We start from the raw sequence: 22,304 nt of genomic DNA, 5'->3' as shown, positions 1-22,304 counted from the left end.
ACCATACCACCGACAACCTCTCCCATCCATACCCTCCTATTCTATCTACAGCCATGTACCTCTTCAAGAGTCTTTTAAATGTCCCTGTTATTCAGGACCCCACCTCCACCCCTGGCAATGCACTCCAGGCACCCACTACTCTGGGTAAAAACACAAACTACCTTTAACATCTCCCCGAGGCTTGCTTCCACTTCCCTTAAAAAAACCCCTCTAGTATTTGCTACTGTCGCCCCAATTTTAAAAAAATGTTTTTGTCCATTGTATCCAACCCCTCATAATCTTATACCTGTCTTCTATGTTGACCTATTGGCAATTGTATTGTGAGGTTTAATTAACAAAAAATTGACAGAGATACTCAGCATGCAAGGCAGCACCTGTGGAAGAGAAACTGCTTTGGCAGCTCAGGCCAATGAACTTTCATCGGAAAGAAAGGTCACCAACCTGATGTGGTAACTTGGTTCCTATGTCCAATGGTCCTGTGTGACTGGCTCGCTCGGATTTTATTTCAGGTTGACGGCATCTGCCGGTCTTTTTTGGCTTTCCATTCAAGCTCGCTTGCAGGAGTGCAACGCTCAATGCTGCCGCTTCCTAGTCACTGGTGCCATCTGCGAGCCTCTTCCTCCGTGGCCCATGTGGAAAGCATGAGAATGAGATGGAAGCGGTGCTTCCAAGAGCACAGGCTGCCCTTACCCCCACCCTGACTGTCATAAACCTCTCCTCCCATCAGACCTTGAGCTCTTCATGCTCCAGTCTGTTGTCAACCAACACCACTAACATCTGGATGCAGATCCGAGCACAGGATTCATGGGTGAGCCAACTACGGAGACTCATTCCTACAGCGGAATTGTTTTATAATCAGGTGGAATTTGCTGCCAAGACTTGCACTTGTTTGCAGAATACACCCTGAATCAGCTGGCAGAACTTCTGGTGTCGAAAGAGATTGGTGTCATCTGAGCAAGGGGTCGATACAATCTCTACATTCCAGGAGGACAACTTCAAGTAACAGAAGTTCAGTTATGGGAACAGCTTTAGCATCAAGGCTGAGAGAGAACAGCGTACATTTACCCCAAATCCCAACATGGCCTTGTAGGCTCATAGACACATCTGGCCTCAGGCCAGACTCTCGACTATTGATAGTCTGTGATTTGTCTTCCAACTGTCACTAACCCAAATGTTCTCAATCTTCCCATTCACATCCCACTTTAAGTCATCCCCGGTGCCATCGGTGCTCTGTGATTAGTAAGGGATTGCTTAAGGTGGGATGTGAGTGGGAAGGGAAGGCTGAGAATCACTGCTCTAGAGCCAATTGTTACTGAAATATTTGTCTTGAGAAAAATTGTCATTGGCCCATTTCCTTTGGAGTTCTGAAACCATGCACATGATGAGTCAATGAGGTACAATTAAAGCCATGGTTTTCAAACTTTCTTTCCACCCACATCCCACCTTAAGCAATCCCTTACTAATCACAGAGCATCGCAGAGGGAATACTTAAAGGGGGGAGGGGGGGAATGTGAGTGGGAAGAAAAGCATTGCACAAAACCAAAATGACCATTGGTGACGCTGAGTTCCCAGAGTCCCTGAGCCCTCAGCTCAGAGAGCGGATCTTGCATGTTTCACTGCATCTCTGAGACCTACCCATAAAGCCTTGGGACTCTGAGGCAAAACGGTCCCAAGTTCACCAGGAGCGAACCTTCAGACTGGCCAGTGTTCTCCATCGGCAGAAGCCAAAACAAGCTGCACCAAAGCACCAGGATTATTTCGCTGCTGGGCAACAGTAAATTTTTCGGCTAACCGATGCACTAACTGTGGTGGCTGTCATATCCTGGAAGTATTTAAAGTGGGCGGTGGGGGGCGTGGAGGGGGAGCCTTAAATGAGATGGGCAGGGAGTAATGGATCACTGGAATGGAATTCCGGTAGGCTGATCCAAAAGTAGCGTTTAAGAGGCCATCAGACGGACACACAAATGTGGAGGGATATCAATCGTGCAGGTGACAAGATTTCAAGTTTAATTGGCCCCATGTTCAACAGAGACATCACTGGGCAAAGGGCCTGCTTCTGTGCTGTATTGTTCTTGACAGATCTGATTGATTGGCTATTGTTGAGTGTTTTGAGTGGTAAAAGGTCCTGAACATTTATTTGATCTGAAACAAAGGTTTCCAAGTTGAAAACTTCCAACATAAGCAAATGGAATTTCTCCGGTAACTGATACGAGATGTGAAGTAAACAGGGACAAGTTCTCATACTAACAGTGACACACAGGCCAATAATACAATTAAAATAAAATCCAAACACCGCTCAAGTTTCATAACGGCACAACAACATCCAAATTCCTCTGTGACGTGTCTTATGCATACACAACACAATGAAAATCCAGATCGACTCCAAACACCAGAAACCCGAGAACCCTAGCAAAAGGCGACTCCAAATCAGAGATACGAATGCAGTAAAAAGAGAATTCAGAAAATCCCTGGTACCCGACGGGGATTGGTTGATGCCAGTTAAGTGTACTTACCGGTTGCCTGAGATAACTCCTTGCACGATGGGCGAACGAACAGCAAATCGCGCCAATTTTTAAATGCATATTTTTTTTAACCCATTTATTTTTCTCAATTTTTTTTTGCCGGTTGCTTGAATTCTGGATAACAGGGGCTTTTACTGAATTACTTCTTTAGGTGATAGGTTTTGAATTTACAGTCCTCTTGCGCAATGGATTGAAAAATCCTCGAGTAGAATAACAAAAGATTCTTTCAGAAAGGAAAATGTGTTCAAAATGTTAATTGCTGTGAAACAGCACTTTGTTAAGAGTCTTGAAAAGCGACAGGATAACGGGCTAATGGGTAAATAGACACTCATCTCCTATATGAATCCAGAGTAGAATACAAACTATCCCTGCTCTTTACTGTACACTGACCTTCCAATCACATTTCAGAATGATACAATAGTACATGTGTGGTGCGCTGTCGAACAGAAAGCAGACACAAGACTTAAAGGCTGATCAAGAGGCTTTATTCCACACAAGGTCCCTGCTGCAGTTAGCTGTGCTGGCTCCGTGAGGCTGACCTCGAGGGGCCGGATGTAGCTTATATCCCAGCAGATGATTGGCAGCCAACCGAGTGGGGCTTGGTCCATTCAGGTCGGCTGATTGACAGCCAGGCCAGGTGTTTTCTTGTCCTCCAGTGCTCTTCCTGCAGGTACACAGGTCACTCCCTCCAGTCAGCTAGTGGTGTATCACTACAACATGCCATTGTGTCTGTGCCCAGCCAGTCTCTTGATCAAGGGGTGCTGGAGCTCACCAAAAATGGCGATAAGGTGGTGCCGGAAGTGGCGCGCCGGTGAACTCGGGCAGCACGGCACTCCTGCTTTCTGGCTGGTTAGGCAGCTTCAGGCATGGTTCTTCAGCAGGAGAAAGGTTTATACTCTTCCGATGCTGCCAGGGACAGTTTGAGGCTAGTGGGGATGGATGTGCGAGTCGAGGCGCAGCTCCCGGTCCAGGCAGTGAATGGGTTCCGGTGGGCCATAGGGTTCTGGATATTTTTTTAAACAGGCCTAACTTGTCCAGACCAACCAAGCTCCCTGGCTGAGCTCATCCCATTTGCTCGCATTGGTGGAGATCCCCCTGAAATCTTTCCTTCCAGCATGCCTGTTAAAATATCTTCTAAATTATGTCATGGTTCCCACCTGACCACTCCCTCTGGCAACTCATTCCAGACACCCACCACCTTCTGTGTGAAAATGTTGCCCTCAATCCCCTTTCGAATCTTTCCCCTCTTATCTTAAACATATGTCCTCCAGCCACCACTCTTTCTCCTGTTCCTCAATGGAAACCATCCCAGCTTCTCTTTACAGCTCAAGCCCTCTGTCCTGGAACTATCTTGGACCTTCTTTTATCTACCCTGTCCAGCTAAACCACATCCTTCCCACTGTAGGGTGACCAAAACTGCATCTAGTACTGTAGAACTTCTGGTACCCAGCATCTATGGGGGATTGGTAGATGCCAGATAAGTGAATTTTCCGGTTGCTTGAGACGGTGCGATAGGCGAACTAAGGGTGAGGTGCACCAATTTTAAACTTCCGTACTTTTTACCTATTATTTTCCACAATTTTTGTGCCGGTTGCTTGAATTCCAGATAAGGGGGATTTTACTGTATTCCAGATATGGCCCTATCAGCATCTGGGAGTCTAAGCTTTATTCCATCATTTCCCACCTCCCCACTAAAATAATCTTCAATAAAGCCTTGCCCTAAGAGAGCTTCTTTGCAACTTGTCCAAATAACACCTTCTTTGATTCTTTAACCATTTTCCGCTAATTATAAACCTTTTAACAGCCCGTTGAGTGAGCCAATGGAGGTTTTAGTTGAAATCCAGCGACCGTGGATCTGCGCCCAAGATGGCGGCACCTATTAATCGGGAGCAGCCATGAGGGGCTGCAGACTCTGGGGAAGCGGAGGACTGCAGCAGGGCACTAGAGGATGGGAAGATCACCCTCCCCCCACCGGTCTGAGTGGAAGAAGCGGAGGAGGCGACCCACGGGACAGTGAGGGACCAGCACATGCGGCGGGGCTGCTGGTGACTTGAGGCGTGGAACCCGTGGAGGCTGTGGGGTGGCGGAGACTTCTGGCTGGGAGACTCACACCGGGCTGCTGGAGACTGGCTCGAAACTGGCTGGAGGGGTACCGGGTATTGGAACCGGAATGAGAGGTGGTGCCGAGGGCGCTGGAGGGTCCCTGACCGTGTCGGAGGGTCAGACCTGGAGCTCGGGTCGCCATTGGTTTGAACTGGATTCTATGTGGCTGCAGAAGCACTGGAGGCGAATTCACAGACACACGGGAACTCTTGGGGGTGTCGGGGGGGGGAAGCACCCTCTTTTGGTTCTCTCTCTCCGACTGTAAGAGGCACTTCAGGAAATTCCTGCCAGTGGTGAATCTGTCCGCCTTACAGCAGGGAAAAAGGAATTTCATGTAATAGGACCCAGTTTTATTACCGACAATAAGTTGAATCTTGAAATACTATTTTTTTTCCTGGAGAAAACAGTTTAAATGCAAACTGTTGTGTACAGTATACAGGCATTTATCTCAGTACTAATATAATATTTTTATCTGGGAATTGAAATGACAATATATTATTGATTGATCACAATTTTTTATAACCACTCCTTGTCCTTGTTTATTAAATAACATTTGTGGATTAGATATACATTGTCTTCTTGTGACACAGCACCCGTAATATTATGCCCATCCCTTTCCAGATTTTACTGAATCTAATTCCACAGAAAATTACACACCTCATGTCTATTGTGAAAGTAACATGCCATTCCAATTGCTGTTGTCAAGAGGTGTTGGTTAAGATTATATCTGTGGAAGGTGAGCGGGGGAAGTTGAAGGGGTATGTCACAGGCAAGATGTTTTATTCAGGGAATGGTGGGTGCTTGGAATGCATCGCTGAGGGTGGTGGTGAAGGCTGCTGCAAAGGGCCCTTAGACCAGGCACGTGGATGCAAGAGGGTTAGGGGCGTGAGGCGGGGAAAATCTATTTTGTTGTGGAGTAGGTTTACGCAGGTCAACAACATCGTGGGCTGAAGAGCCTGTTTGTTTTGCGCTGTAATCTTCCATGTTCTATATCCAACCTTGAGAAAGATACTGGCCACTCTCTTCACTACCCAAAACGACAACAGTTCGAAGTACATCCCAAGGGTTCAGAAGATGGCCAGTATCTTGGCAGAAACACGACGTCTCGTGCATATATTTCAATGAATCAGGTGAGGAATAAAGAAACTGATTTTTTTTTTAAACCATGGGTGACACATTGGCAGTACAGGCTCTTCAGCCCAAGATGTTATGCTGACCTATATTTTTTAATCTACTCAACAATCAAACCCTTCCTGACCTCACACCCATAACTCCCTCTTTTTCTTGCAATCAGACTTATTGTCGGATCCACACACGACATCACATGCAACCCTGAGGTTCCTTTTTTCCCTGCGGACGCAGCAGAATTAGTGCTGTACATAGCGTAAACACATCTTGACAACAGCAATTGGAATGGTATGTCACTTTCACAATAGATATCAGGTGTGTAATAAATGTACACAGCGTCTGAGGAGTCTTTTGACGTCCCTATTGTATCAACATCCACCACCACTCCTGGCGATTCTCCATGTAAAACATTTACCCTCTGAACTTTCCTCCCCTCACCTCGCACAGAGTCACGATTCATAGGCTTTAATCACTTTAAAGTGTTAGCTCAGTCTGCATGGCCCGGTTCCAAGGCAGGTACTGCCTTTATGGGGATATCTGGGAGGGAGGAGTCACAGGTTCAGGGGGGTGGGCCAGCCCATTCAGCATTATATACATAGTTGTAACACCACACTCGCATGCAGACAAACAGTACACATGCACATTTCTACAAATAAATAAATAATTGTTTCATGAATATGAGAGTCTCGGACGGTTAGCCTGAGCAGTTCCTTTGGTTGATCAGCTTTCTCACTGCATGTGGGAATGCAGCAGGTAGGGGTTTTAACTCCAGATTCCAGCATCTGCAGTATCCAAATGATCATCACCCTTTACTACCAGCCCAGCAAATCTTCCTGGTTTTCCTTCTTCTCCCTCCTCAGAGTTATCATTGAACAAGCTGTCACTGTTTTCCTAAACTGGGGGGGGGGGAACGATTTAAAAGGGATCTCCTTCACATGGCGGGAACACGGAACGGGCTGCCAGAGGAAGTGGCAGGAGTGGGGACTCTTGTAGTATTCAAAAATACATTGAGACGAACATAAAGAGAACAGGTTTGGAGGGATGAGGGTCATACGCAGCGAGATGGGACTAGCATTGACAGGTTGGGCCAAAGGTCCAGTTTCCGTGATGCACCCCTGAATACTGTTAGGATTGAGAGAAATAATTAACGATTTAACTGGGTATTTAAAGGGTCACAGAATGAAAATTTAAGCACATCTGTGACAGTATATATAGATATGCTTCTGGGAGATAAATTGGGAAAGGTTTGTTAGAGTAGGTCACATGCAAACACTGGCTTCTCACATCTTTTTGTAAGAGCTTTGAAGAGTGCTCCAGAGAAGTCACTAATGGATTCTTGTTTATCAAGGCAACAGATGAAAGAGCAGGCTGGAGCCACTGCTCTCTGGAAGGAGAATTTGCTGTTGTAAGAGGATCATTTGGTTTTGCAAGCAGAGAGAGTCAAACAGGCTTTCTCTCAGTCTCAGTGTGTGTGTGTGTGAGAGAGAGAGACACACATACACAGAGAGTACTTGACAGTGTTACAACCAGCAAGAAGTTGCTGGGACTGAAACAGGACAAGCTGGCAAGCTTTTGTAAGACAACCTGGTCAAAGCCCTTGTGGTTCACACAAGAGGAGAGGACTGGCTGTCTAATGTTTCACTTGGAATAAGAGAAAAAAAAAAACACTCTGTGGTGACCTGAAGGTTATCATCTGGAGAAGTTTCGTCAGCAAGACTGATGGAAGTACATCAGTTGTGGATGTCCTGGAACAACACATCTCTCTCTAAAAACCGACAAGAACCTTCTTGAGCGGTAACCATTTACCTTTCGAGCACCAAAGCCTGGTGAACTTTATAAATGTTAAATTTTGTGTACAGTATAAGAATTGCCTGCAATCAGTGAACTTGGAGGAATGAGAAGTGAGATTGGATTGTGAACCGAAGAACTTTTCTGAACTTGCATTACATACACCTTGTGGTGGTACACCACTGCCTACTGCAGGGGGCAGCCTCTGTACCTGCAGGAGTGTAAGGGGACAGGACCACACCTGGCCGGCTGTCAAGCAGTCCATCACCCTCCGGGATATATGCCTGCGCCGGCCTCACTCAGAGTTGCTGCAGCCACAGCCAGCCTGGCTCTGTGGAAGTCTTTATCGATTAAAGACTGTTGTACGGTCTTTATCTTTGTGTGTGTCTGATTCTGGCTAACAGCGCACCACACACATGCACTTAGAATTAGAAGAGGGTTAAGTTAATAATAGATAAGCTAAAGTGTGATTCTGTTTTCATGCTTAAAGATAATCTGGACATGTGAGAGAGTAGAAAAATTTTGGGATGATCTCAATCAGATATTAAATAAAATAACAGAAAACAATATACCAAAGAATCCAGAGATCTTTCTCCTAAGTAACATAAAAAAAACAAAGAATTTGGAATTGATTTGGAGGATGCACAAAAAAGATTTGTTAAGATAGCCCTAGCCGTAGCAAAAAAATGTATTATGTCAACCTGGAAATTGGAAGATAATTTGAAAATACAACAATGGTATATAGAAATGAATAAATGTATTCCATTAGAAAAAATAACATATAGTTTAAGAAATAATATTGAAATATTCGAACAAGTATGGGAGCCTTACATTAAATACAATAGCGAAAACCTACCAGGGACAAACATTACCTAAGTTGATGGAAGGAGAAGGAAAGAAAAGAATGGACTCAGTAGAATTTCTGGTGTATTTTTGTTGAATGACAACATTGTCTGACTGGTTTAATGCAACCTAGATTGTATACCTAAAATGGATGAGGGGGGGGGGTGGCCTGGGAGGAGGGGGGGGGGGCGGAGAAAAAGTCACTGTATATGTGTGAAAAAGAAAAAGTGTATATCATGGCTGATGTGATTTATGGTGTGAAAAATAAAAAAATTTTAAAAAAAAGCAACTTTTGTTTAAGTAACCATTTGTCTTGGTGAATATCTATTGCCACTGGATTTATGGGTCCTCTGGGCTCGTAACACAACACACAAGATTTCACCGTGCCCGTGTTATTGTTCATTGTTACAATCTGGAATGCACAAGACAGCCAATGTATTTACAGTCAATTCCTGCCTCCTGTTATCCTCTAACATTCCTCTCGCTTGATTGCCTTTGTCCATATACCTGTTTATACTTTGTTGTCCATTATCAAAAAGGTGGCCATTCAATACCTGCTTCACTATATTCATTAGAGAAACTATGCAAGGATTGCCTTTCAAAATGCATAACAGCAATCAAATAACTTCCACTCCCCAACAATTCCCTGAAGCATGATGAATGCGCTTTTACAGTTGGGCATTTTTCTTCACAAAGTGAGGGGAAGAAAGCTTAGAGACATAATGGGTAAATCTTCCATTGTTATTAACCAACTTTTGTCCCATTCCTCACATTAACTGCGGTCCGTTTAGCGGAGCAGTTGGTGCAACGCCACCTCAGCGCCTGTGACCTGGGTTCAAATCTGGCGCTGTCTGTAGGAGTTTGCATGTTCTCCCTCTGCCCGTGTGGGTTTCCAGCCATCCTTAAAAAAAACCGACGGGGTTTGTAGGTTAATTGGTGTATTTGGGGCAGCACGGGCTCGTGGGCCGGAAGAGCCTGTTAATGTGCAATATCTCTAAATTTAAAATTAAAAGAAAACTAGTATTTGATGGCACATTCTCCCCTACAACTAGCATTAGGAGATTCTAGACTACGCCATTATGTGGGTACATACATTTGTTCTGTCCCCAGTATATTAGTTATTACACATAATTGTGACCATTGACTTATCACCTGAAGACGTTTCTTCACCTGTAAATGTTTAGTGAGTTGAACACCCAATCCAAGCTAGTTCCTGTCATACTCCACTGTACAAAAACCACCCAAAACTCTCCATCATTGATGAGAATGGGCACCTTGCTGAAATTCTCTGTTGCTGGGTTCGGGTTGGGGTGAACCTGGCCTGTCTGCAACTTGCAGAGCACACAGTAAAGCGCAGGAAGAACAATCAGTCAAAAGAGAATGGTGGCTTCTTCAATGTGACTGGGTCAGGCAGCCAGGATCATGTGCAATGGTGGGGCTGGCTCGAAGGGCCAAATGGCCTCCTCCTACTTTGTGATGTTCTTGTGAGTGTAACGGGAGTTCAAGCTGAGATGGCAGAAATGCCATAAGCAGGGGACATTAGGAATTCAGTCAGAGTAGCAGAATGCGAGGAGGTGGTTAACTTTCACACCGGAGAACTGGTGATTTTCTTCAAGACCAAAGCAGCTGTCAGTCAAAATGCCAAAAAAAAAAACCACACACACACAAGCAAAAATCAGCCTTTCTCTTTCTGCCAGTGGATTTGAACATGAAATGTGACCCTTCTGGCACCATGCGCTGCAGTCGTGTTTGAGGTTGCCAAAAAAACTGACATGACATTTCACCCACACGAGATATTTTGAAGCCACGTGTTTGGTGCTCGGCCCCTTTGGCACCTGTCCAGACAACAGCCCCCAGTGGGGTTCTGGCATTCTGAAGCATTCTCGGATCGAGGGCTGACGGTCGATTTGAGTGCGGATTTGCTTATGAGAAAGCGAAACCCGACAGGCTGCAGACGCGGTGATTGTAGTAGAAACACAGAAGTGCGAGTGGATCTCAGCTGGTCTCGCAGCGTCCATGGGAAAGAAAGATACAGAACCGATGTTGCGGGCCCAAGGTATGAGTGAAAAAAATAAATCAGGTAATCGCCTGAATTAAAAGGTTGGAGGAAAGGGGGGAATGGGTCGGGGAGGAGTACAGACCAACAGATAAAAGGATTTAATTGGATCTGATAAGAGGACAAGAGAGAGGAAAGGTGAGAATTAACTGATTTGTCATCTCATCATATCCAATGAAAACCCTTTTTTTAAAATTTAGACACACAGCACGGTAACAGACCCTTTTGGTCCAGGGGCCTGTACTGCCCAATTACACCCAACCTTTTATGTATAACTATCTGGTCAGGCACACCTCTGGGCCGATTGTACCTGTGGCCCCCCACCCCTCCACAGGCTCCTGTATAAAGGGGGCTGCGGAACTCAGTGGAGGTCAACCGAACAGTAGGGATATGCCATGTTCTTGAGTTAAAACCTATTGGTTTCTCCACAATAGTCTCCTGAGCGAGTGATGGTGTAGACCCCAGTCCCAATCGCTGACGCTGTTATGGCGCTGTGCTAATTGCCACACTAATCGTGCTACATTTGGTCTGCACCCCCCACCATTCCTCACTTTTTCTTTTACTCCAGACGCTGCCTGCTTTTTACCCAAAATTTTGAGGAAGGCCTCAGGCCTGAAACGCCAGTAACTTATCTTTACCTCTGATGAACGCTGCAAAACAGCTGAGTTCCTCCAGTGTCTCTCTTTTGATTTGCTCACAGGGTAGACAAGCCAAGATCTTTAATGTTCCAGGGCTCATATTTGAAGAAATGAGCAGCATTACAAGAGAAATGTCACCCCATAAAGTAAGGGCATTGGTCACAGGAAGGTGGAGGATGGTTTTAGCAGGAAACCAGCAAGGCAAAGTGGGAGGGATTGTTTATGAAAGGCTCCCGATGCCCGGAAGATGACACCACATTTGAAGAGCACGCAGAACAGTGCAAATGTTTCATAGCCAAAGTCGGGAGCAAACAGGCAGAACAAACCCAGAGAGGGGTCTTGCATATAACACAGGTAAACAGACAGGAGAATGGAAGGGAATTTACCCCACAGATCCTGATGGCGGAGAGGACTGCAGTAACATCTACCGAACCCCATTTTAAAAAGTCAGCTTTTGTCATTTTGCCCCAGCTTTGGGGCAAAATGCGAACAGGCACCACATGGCCTTCACAGCGCCGGCGATCGGGACGGGACCGGGCCAGGGTTCGAATCCCGTGCTGTCTGTAAGGAGCTTGCACGTTCTCCCCGTGTCTGTGTGGGTTTTCTCCCACTGTTCGAAATGTATTGGGGGAGGGGAGGGGTTGTAGGTTAACGGGGTGTAAATTAGGCGGCAAGGGTTCGTGGACTGAAATGGTATGTGTAAATTTAAAATTAAACAGGTGGAAAGTTGATTTGAGATTTCGATCAGATCAGCCATCAGCCTAATGAAAGGCCAAGCCAATTTAAAACTTTAATCGATATGGCTCGGCAGAATCCACAGCCCCACCATTAAAACCTGTGCCGCCCAATTAATCTATGAAGCTTGTACATTTTGGCGGGTGGGAGGAAACCAGAGGAAATCTCAAGTAGGTCAAGTAGGAACGGACAAACCCCTTAGAGACAGTGATGGATTCAAGCTCAGGTCACTGGTGCTGCTGTGGCACCTTGACGTTGGCTCAGTAATAAAAAAAGGTTTCAGCCTCCATTCTAAACGTTTTGTGGGTTCAGGCCCTAAAACAGTCGTAGCTAACATCCAGGACTACCCTGACCACCCGCACATTGGAGGAACAACACCTCATATTTCATTTGGGCCCCCTCCAACCCCATGAACATTGGGTTCACTGCATTCCATTAATCAGCTTGTCTTTTTCCCCCCCCTCCCTCCCCCCCACTTTAACTAGTCATTCCAATTCCTACCTCCTTCCACCTAGCCTAGACTCGTCCCCCCCACTTCCTGCGGTCCTCCCCCCTCACCTATCATCTCCCACCCTCACCACCACCCCCTTCCCCTTTTGTTCCCCTCATGTTCCCCCACACCTTGACAAAGGGCTGCAGCCCGAAACGTTGGTGACATATCTTTACCTTTGCTACATAAAGGCACTGTTCGACCTGCTGAAATTTCTCCAGCATGTGTGCATTTTTTCACTTAACCACCCAGCGTTTTACCCCCAGAAATGCATGCTCTGATGTGCCATTTTGCTATTGACTTCAAATTTCACACGCAGATCCCAGTTCTGCTGAAGATCATGATTTATTTTGAGACTGCCGTGGGTTTTGGCTCAATCTGGACATTTTTGTTTCTCTTCAGTCGATGCCTGAATTGCTGGAATGACCCCAGCAAACCATCTCTGAAGGACTCAAAACACTCAGGGAACAACTGGGCAAAGATTAATTGTGATAACAATTCATGTCCAAGACCCTTCATCAAACGCTAACTTGGTTTCTCTCAAACACCGTCTGACCGGCTGAATGTTTGGTTTTTATTTCAGATTTTCGGCATCTACAGTTTTTTTTAAATTAAAAAAAATCTCCAAATTCGATCAATCGCAAACATCTGATGTGCAAAGAGCACATCTGTTCCTTGACCAATGGCACGAAAGATTCATAGAATATTACAGCAGAGTGCAGGCCCTTCGGCCCACAAAGTTGTGCCAAGCTTCCAAAAAATACCTAAACCTTCCATACTTCATAACCCTCTATTTATCCTTCATCCACGTGCCTGTCTCTTAAATGACCCTAATGTTTCAGTCTTCACCAGCACCCCTGGCAAGACATTCCAGGTGCCTACAACTCTCTGTGTAAAAGAAAATTTCCCCTAAACTTTCCTCCCTTCATTTTGTACAGATGCCCTCTGCCCTGAGAAAAAGGAGCTGGCTGTTCACCTTATGCCTTCGGATTTCATGTGGCAAATGGGCTGAGTGTAGAAAGGGTGCAACTGTCCGCATGGAAGTGATGGGCCAAAGGGCCCGTTTCTATGACAAACTGGCAGCTACAAAACTCACTGAAAGTAATAAGGAGTTTATTGTCATGTTGGTGCGGCCTAATTTGGAGTTCTGTGTGTAGTTCTGGTCGCCTAATTATAGGAACGATATAAACAGAGTGGAGAGAGTGCAGAGAAGGTTTACCAGAATGTTACCTGGGTTTAAGCATCTAGAGTATAGGGAGAGATTGGACAGATTAGGTCTTTATTCTTCGTAGGTCTTTATTCTTTGGAGCGTAGAAGGTTGAGAGGGGATTTGATAGAAGTATTTAAGATTATGAAAGTGATAGACAGAGTGGATGTGGATAGACTATTTCCGTTAAGAGGAGGAAAGATTAAAACAAGAGGACATGAGTTAAGAATTAAGGGGCAGAGGTTTAGAGGTAACATGAGGGGGAACTTCTTTACTCAGAGAGTGGTAGCCATGTGGAATGAGCTTCCGGGAGAAATAGTGGCGGCAGAGTCAATTGTATTATTTAAGAAAAGGTTGGACAGGTATATGGATGAGAAGAAGATGGAGGGTTATGGGCATTGTGCAGGAAGGTGGGACTAGAAAGGGGTGTTTGGTTCGGTGTGGACTAGAAGGGCCTAATGGCCTGTTTCCGTGCTGTAATTGTTATGTTATGTTACATTGTACAAGGTGCATATGCCCCAAAATTCTTCCTTGCTGCAGCTTTAAATGTAATTTTGAGATACAGCTCAATAACAGGCCCTTCCTGCCCACAAGCCCACACTACACAACTACACCCAAGTGACCAATTAACCTACTAACCCCATTGGAAAATGGGAGGAAACAGGTGCACCCAGAGGAAATCCTTGCAGACACCGGGAGAATACATCAATGCAGCCAAAATAAAAATAGTTGATTGTAGAGAAGATATGCTCGGCTATTCCAAATTTGTTTGACAAGCATAATTCATTCTTTCTAATCGAGAGCTGAAAACCACTTCAGAAGGAGCTCAGTGCAGGTGACAAGATGCCTGGAATCTATGATTTAAACCAGTGGTTCTCAACCTTTTTCTTTCCACTCACATCTCACTTTAAGTAAACCCGAGGCCATCGGTGCTCTGTGATTAGTAAAGGATTGCTTAAGGTGGAGCGTGAGTGGGACAGGAAGGTTGAGAATCACTACTCTAGTTCCAATCATTACTGAAATATTTTGCTTGAGAAAAATTATAATTGACCCATTTCCTTTGGGATTCTGAAACCGTCCACATAACGACAATTAAAACAGTGGTTTTCAAACTTTTTCTTTCCACCCACATATCACCTTAAGCAATCCTTTACTAATCACAGAGCACCAATGGCTTAGGGATTACGTAAAAGATGTGAGTGGAAAGAAAAAAATTGAAAACCACTGGATTAAACTAGATGGTTAACACCAGACTCGAACAATGTTTTCAAGATGTTAAGGGAAACTGAATGAATTAGTCGAGAGGTAATAAACCATTTCTACATGGTAAAGATCGTAACAATTTAGGCAAAAGGTAAGTGTCACTGAGTCAATTCTTAATCTTAAATCTGAGTCTGAAAGTGCAATTTCAAGGGAAATCCACTATTAATAACACTATTAATATCCACTATTAATGTCCCCAACCTCAACCATCTGACAGCAGAAGTGAGACAATTTCCCACCTTTTGTTTTCCAGTTCTCAAACCAACATTATCTTATCCAATTTAAACTAACTGGTTGTTTTCACGAAACATTGCAAGCCAACTCAGCCATATTTAACAATGCAGTGATGAAGATTTAAATAGAGCAATTAAAATTTTATTCAATTTCAGAACAAAACATGAATTGATTCATTTGAGTTCTGATTTAAAGTGGTTTGCAGTTTTTAAAAAGGAACTATTTTTATAAGGTATTCTTGAGAATACAAGCAATTATGATTGACAAAAAGTTTTATTAATTGAGGATTACTGTGTTTTCACTCATATAACATGCTCACACATATAATGCGCAGAAAATCATAAATTGTGGAAAAATATTTTTGTATAACGCGCACACGCACATACTGCGAGTGTAGAATTCTATAAATTCCAACTGACAAAAGCAATTTGCATTTAAATGGGACATGAGACAAAGCACAAACCAGTATCTGCCACAGTTAATCTCCCAGAATTCACAATCAAACAACTCCCCCCCACCCCCCACAGAGGCGTCAATCGCCCATTATATAGATTAAATCCTGCTGCAACACATTAACATGGTGTGGAGAGGGATTGAAGATTAAGCAGGATTTTAATTCTAATGTTGTCTCAGATCAGAGGCACTTGATATGTCAATCTCCTCCCTCAGGGACAGGGGGTCTGGACAATTAATATTGATTTGGTGCAGAGCCCTAGCCAGAATGACCTGTTTATAGGAATAACATGGCATTCAATACAAAGAGATATTCCCAAGATCAAAATTTCCCACACCCGCTATAAATTGAGCGGCCACTACATTCCCACGCTTGCTATAACTTATTGGTTTGACTTTCCCACGCCTACTCTTGTGTGCACTCTTTCAACACGTAAAAATATTCTTGTATAGTGTGCACACACATATAATGCGTGAGGGGGTGCTTGCTTTATAAAATATGCATATATCGCGCATGTAATACGTGGAAAAATACAGTATAGACAGCAACAGGGATAATTTAGTTAAAACAGATCAGCTACAAATAAATATCAAAATAAAATCAAGTGAATTACTTCTGTCTCTATAATCTGTTAAATATTTGGTTGGAAAATACGAATGTAGATGGAGTGTCAATAGAAACTCTGTAAGAGCTATTTAGCCCATCAAGTCTGCCTCCATGTAATCACAAGCTGATCCATTCTCCCAATGCCCAGCCCTCTCCCCATAACCCTTGATGCCCTGGCTAATCAGGAACAACAATTTATGCCTTAAATACACCCAATGACCCAGCCTCTGCAACCGCCTGTGGAAACAGATTCACCGCCCTCTGGCCAAAGAAATCCTTCCGCAGCTCTGTTCCAAGCTGAACCCTCTTGCCCTCAACTCTCTCAACATGGGAAACAACCTTTCTACATTTACTCTGTCCACACCTTTCAACATTCAAAATGTTTCAATGAGCCTTTTTTTTATTGGTTGGGTTAAGGTATTATATAAAAATCCAGTTGCTAGGGTGGTGATGAATGGCCAAACTTTTTTGCCATTTAATTTAACACAATCAACACGTCAAGGTTGTCCATTGTCACCAGCCTTGTTTGCATTGGTCACTGAACCATTAGCCCAGGCACTTAGGCAGAATGATAATATTAAAGGGATAAAAATTGCAAATGATGAAGATTAATTTATTTGCTGATGATGTATTGATTTATTTGACACATCTAGAACAATCTTTGAAGTATTTTCAAAAATGCTTGGCCCAATTTGGTGTGTTATCTGGGTATGAAGTAAATTGGGATAAAAGTGAAATATTACCAAGTATGATGAATGTAAACAGATTATAAAATTAAGATGGTCTGATAAAATTAAATATTTAGGAGTAATTGTGGATGCAAATGATCAATCTTTATATAAATTAAATTATGTATCATTATTGAGAAAGATTAAAATGTGTTTGATTAAATGGAAAGATCTTTCATTAACATTGATAGGTTGAGTAAACTGTATTAAGATGAATATTTTTCCATGTACTCAATATTTATTTCAGTCAATTCCATGTTCACTCCCAAAAGTGCTTTTTCAAGATTTGAATACGGCGGTGAGGAAATTTTTACGGAAGGGAAAGTTAGCAAGAGTAGCATTACGGAAGTTGACGTGGAAATATGCTTTAGGAGGACTTCAATTCCTTCATTTTCAAAATTATTATGAAGCTGCACAATTGAAGTTTGTTAATAGAATGATGGATATTATGCAACCTCCCTAGTTAGGCTAAAGTGGAATTAGCTTGTATTTCTGAACTTCAGGTTCGTCAGTTTATATTTAAGTGGAATCCCTGTTTATTACAGGGATGTAATATGCCGGTATTAAAACATTCATTAGGGGTATGAAATAAAAGGAATTCTGTTATAGGTACGAAGGGTAAGTCCATTACATCAAAATAAGATTATTCCTTTTTCAATGAATAATAGGTATTTAAAGGTGTGGCATTCTGAGGGTATAAAAGTGATTCAGGATTGTTTTGAAGAGGGACAGTTTCTTTCTTTTAATCGACAGAGAAAAATTTGGAATTCCATCTAATTCTTTGTTTGTGTATTATCAACTTTGAGCTTTGATAAGGGATAACTATGGAAAAGAAATGAAATTACCTGAATCCATGAAGTTTGAGGTTTTGATTTCTCATACATTATAAAATAGTTTTATTTCTGATATGTATGTTACAACATGATTGTTACAAGATGGTACGGATAAACCGAATTTAGAGCAATCTAGAAATAAATGAGGAAAGTGACTTATGTTATGATATACCTCTGATTGGGAGGTTATGTGTCATGAAGGGGTAACTAAATTGATAAATGTAAGATATAGTTTAATTATAATTTTTTTTACATCAGTTGTACTGGACTCCTGAGAAATTGAAGAAATTTGGATTTGTGTTTTAGATGTGGACTACATACTGGAACATTTTTACATGCAGTTTGGTCTTGTGATAAAGTTCAGCTATTTTGGGAAAAAAATTAGAGTATTTTTTGAAAAATTATTTAAGATTAAATTACCGTTAGACCCAGAAATTTTTTTTGCTGGGTTATACGGTTTCATTGACTGGTTTGGGGTTGGATAAGTTTCAGATTGCCTTTGTTCGTTTAGCAATAGCAGTGGCATGGAAATGTGTTGCGATTACTTGGAAAGATAATGTAGAAATTAATATGGTTTGTTGGTATAATTAATTGAAATCTTGTATTTATATGGAAAAAATAACATAATTTGCATGATAATTATTCCTTTTTTGTTCAGATGTGGTCACCTTATTTGGAATGTATGGGTTTAGAAATATCTTAAAATATTGTATTGTTTATTTTTAAGTTTGTAACTATTTGACATTTTTTTTTAAGCTCTCCTTTTGGGGCTGGCAGGGTGGGGGGGGGAAGGGAGGGTTTTTTTTTTAAGTGCTTTGTTTATTTTGTTCCTGTTTTTATGTGTTGTTTCTACGTTATTTGAAAAATTCCTAAATTCCAATCAGTGCAGGCCGAGAGCCAACACATGCTCCTCATTTGATAACCCTTTTATTTCCGGAATCGTCTGTGTGATAAGAATAACGGTGCAATAAACTTTATATTTTGCAATTTTTGTTGGGAAAGTTTGTTCAATTAACTATCTTTCCCTGATTCTCATAATACATAGGAAAGTGCAGACACTGGAATAAGCTGGAGAAACTCAGCGGGCAGAGCAGCGTCAGTGGGAGAGAAAGAAAGATCAACGTTACGAGCCGAAGCCTTTTATCAAGACGTGGTGAGGAAGAGGACAGGGTGGGATGGGTGGGGCAGAGGCCCCATTTGGAAATGGGGAGATGGACTGAGGCAGAGAATTATCAGGTGCCAGCGAGAGAGAAAGGCAAGATAAACAAACAGGATGGTCATAAGTTACAAGATAAAGGCTGCCACTGGTGGAATCTAAAGGTGAGAATGGTGGTAGAAAGAGAGATGAGGTGGACCAAAGGTGGTGGTGGTGTGGAAGAAGAATCCTGCTTCTTTCCAGAATTGTTCTTTAGAAAATAATCGGAGAAGATCCAGGAACTGTGGTCATTTTCCAGTCACCTGCTGCACAGATAATTCCAAAGCTCAAAATGTGCTGCGGCCCTTGGCTAAAGGTCAAATTAAATTTCCCAAAAACAAATCTATAAACTATGGATCAAGTCTTGCTGTTTCACTGCAAGATTTAACTGCTAATGCAGCAGTAGGTTTGCTGGAATCTCTCCAGACCTGTGCAGCTCCAAGTAACTGTAAACTTTGGCAGAGGGATAAAAGACGTGTCACAAGGATGGCGATTTGGCCACATCTGGTTCAGGGTTTGGCTAATTTCAATGAGCAAAGAGCTCTGGTTCCCGATTTAGAACCATGCAACGTGCGAAAGCTTCAAACAAAGGTACTGGATAGAAAGAGGGGAAAGTTCACTTCCTAATTCCTGCACCACAATTTTCCTGATTATCAGGTGGTTCTGACCATGGTGAAAGGTGACGTCAAGCGCGTCCCCTCATTCTCCTGTTTCTCAATACATTTTATTGGTCAAAAAGTACCAGTCGTTTCGCATATCCCGGTCCCTCCCTTTGCTCCCCTTAGAGATAAGTGTGGAGGAGCAGTGGGTTTTAAAGATTATTTGAGGATGAGAACTTTGAGAGCTGCCAGAGATAGGCAGGCAGAGAGCCCGAGGGGAAGAGAGTCAGTCAGTGGTAGATTCCACTGCAACAGGAGGGCAGCAAGATGTGTAAAAGACTACAGCTTCACAGAGAATGAAGATACACCAGTGGAATGTAAAACGGCCAAAAATGCATAAAGATACTGATAGAATTGGGAATTACTGAACAAGGAGAGATTCAGAAGAGGCTTAATTAACAGCCCAGTACACCATTTGCACTCTAATACAGAACATTACAGCCCTGTACAAACCCTCTGGCCCTCGATGTGGTGCCGACCTACATATAGTCCTAAATCCTCCCTATCATGTAACCCTCTATTTTTCTTCCATCCGTGTGACTGTCTAAGTGCCCTCTTAAATTCCCCTAATGTTACAGCCTCCACTATCGTCCCTGGCAAGGCATTCTAGGCCCCCACAACTCTGTGTAAAAAAAAAAACATCCCTGACGTTTCCCCTAAAGTTCACCAGGCTTTGGTGCTTGAAAGGTAAATGGTTACTGCCCAGGAAGGGCAGAGCTTTGCTGCCAGCCTTCCAGACCTCTGGGGGGATTCCATCCATACCTGCTGCTTTGCCACTTTTCAGTTGTTCAATTGCCTTATATGTCTCCGGGTAAGGACCTCATCCAGCTCTAGCCTCAAGGGTTGTTGAGGGAGCTGGACCAGGGCAGATTCTTGGACTGAGCGGTTGGCACTGAAAAGAGATTGGAAGTGTTCTGACCATCGATTGAGGATGGAGATCTTGTCGCTGAGGAGGACTTCGCCGTCTGAGCTGCGCAGAGGGCTTTGGACTTGGGGTGAGGGGCCGTACCTTTAGTGTCTCATAAAGACCCCTGAAGTCGCCAATGTCGACGCTAAGCTGGGTTCGTTTGGCGAGGCTAGTCCACCACTCATTTTGGATCTCCCGGAGTTTGGCTGCATGCGAGACGGAAGGCTCGTTTTTTCTCTGGCCAGGGAGGCTTTGCAAGATGAGCCTGGTGGGCAGCTCACTTCTTTGTCAGCAGCTCCTGGATTTCCTGGTTGTTTTCGTCAAACCATTCCTTGTTTTTCCTGGAAGAGAAGACCAGTACCTCTTCAGTGGATTGCAGTATGGCCGTTTTCAGCTGATCCCAGAGGATTTCAGGAGATGTGTCTGTGAGGCAGTTTGCATCCTCGAGCCTTGCTTGGAGGTTTGCCTGGAAGTTTCCTCTCACTACATCTGACTGCAAGTTTCCAACATTGAACCTCTTTCTGGGGGCACCACTGTTCTTGAACTTTGGCTTGAAGTGAAGGTTGAGCTTGCAGCGAGCAAGCCGGTGGTCAGTGTGGCATTCCGCGCTGGGCATGATCCTGGTGTGGAGCACATCTCGTTTGTCTCTTCCTCGCACCAGAACATAGTCCAGGAGGTGCCAGTGTTTGGATCGGGATGCATCCAGGTAGACTTCAGGCTGTCTCTCTGCTGGAAAAGAGTGTTTGTAATGACAAGCCGCTGTTCTGCGCAGAGTTCCAACAGGAGGCGCCCGTTGTCATTGCACTTGCCGACACCATGCTTGCCCAGGATTCCTGGCCAGGTTTCTGAGTCTTTGCCGACGCGAGCATTGAAGTTGCCAAGGATGACAACCTTGTCAGCTATAGGGGTGTGTTGGATGAGGTTGCGCAGATCAGTGTAGAACTTGTCCTTTTCTGCTGGTTCTGCCTGAAAGGTTGGAGCATAGACGATGATGAGAGTGATACATCACTTGTTTTGAAGGGGGAGTCGCATGGACATGCTGCGGTCAGAGTGGACTGTCGGGAGGTTTTCGAGTTTGGAGGCAATGGAGTTCTTGACCATGAAGCCAACACCAGATAGGCGTCGTTCAGCCTGAGGCTTGCCAGACCAGTAGAGTGTGTAGCCTGCGCCGTGTTCTTGGAGGCTGCCTACATCTGCAAGGCGGACTTCGCTGAGAGCAGCTATGTCGATGTCGAGTCTGAGGAGTTCATGTGCGATGAGGGCAGACCGACGTTCAGGTCGGTGGCTGTCAGCCTTGTCTAGCATGGTTCTGATGTTCCAACATACTAGCTTGAGTTTGTGTGCATCTTTTGAGGGGGATGTCGTGGACCTGTCCTCGGGCCTGCGCAAAGGAGCTTTTAGGTGGAGTGCAGTGTGCGCAGTACTGGCCCCATCCTTTACACCCATGGTTCGTGTGCCGTGGCCAAGCAAGCTGGGACGTGGCAGCGAGGTCCTTGGGTCGTAGGTTTTATATCGGAGTGACCTTCTCCTATGCAGGTTGCTTAACCGGGGTGAAGAGGCCTGCTTCCGCTTTTAGGTCGAACCATATCTGGAGATCTATGACTGCTGTCCACAGTTATGGAGTGGCGCGCCCTGGAATCGCCCTGCGTGCGTTTACTCCTGCCGCGGCCGAGTAAAGGGGATGCAGCATTGGTTGAGGATCAGAAAGAAAAGTTCTAGTAGAAAATTTTTTAAGACTGGAGAGAACTCTGCAATCTAGTTGTTAATGTTTAGACTAGAGTGGAAAGAGACTGGTCGTGTTATGTAGACATAGTATTGTGCTTGTTCTCATTGATGGCTCCTGGCCCGAGGCTCGGCCGCCGTCGGAGGCCCGAGGTCCTGTTGCTGCCGCCGCCGCAGTCCTCTAGTACAATCA

General features: G+C 44.1%; 1 protein-coding gene across 3 annotated transcripts in view; it reads right to left on the bottom strand.

Moving 5' to 3' along the window:
* The window catches only part of LOC138745647 (death-associated protein kinase 2-like), a 139,784-nt gene that overhangs the window by 40,511 nt on the left and 76,969 nt on the right, over nucleotides 1-22,304 (bottom strand). The gene's annotated exons all lie outside the window — the stretch shown is intronic.

This window comes from Narcine bancroftii, chromosome 11, assembly GCF_036971445.1.
Source record: "Narcine bancroftii isolate sNarBan1 chromosome 11, sNarBan1.hap1, whole genome shotgun sequence".
Classification (NCBI taxonomy): domain Eukaryota; kingdom Metazoa; phylum Chordata; class Chondrichthyes; order Torpediniformes; family Narcinidae; genus Narcine; species Narcine bancroftii.
This window is presented reverse-complemented; position numbering and strand designations above follow the sequence as displayed.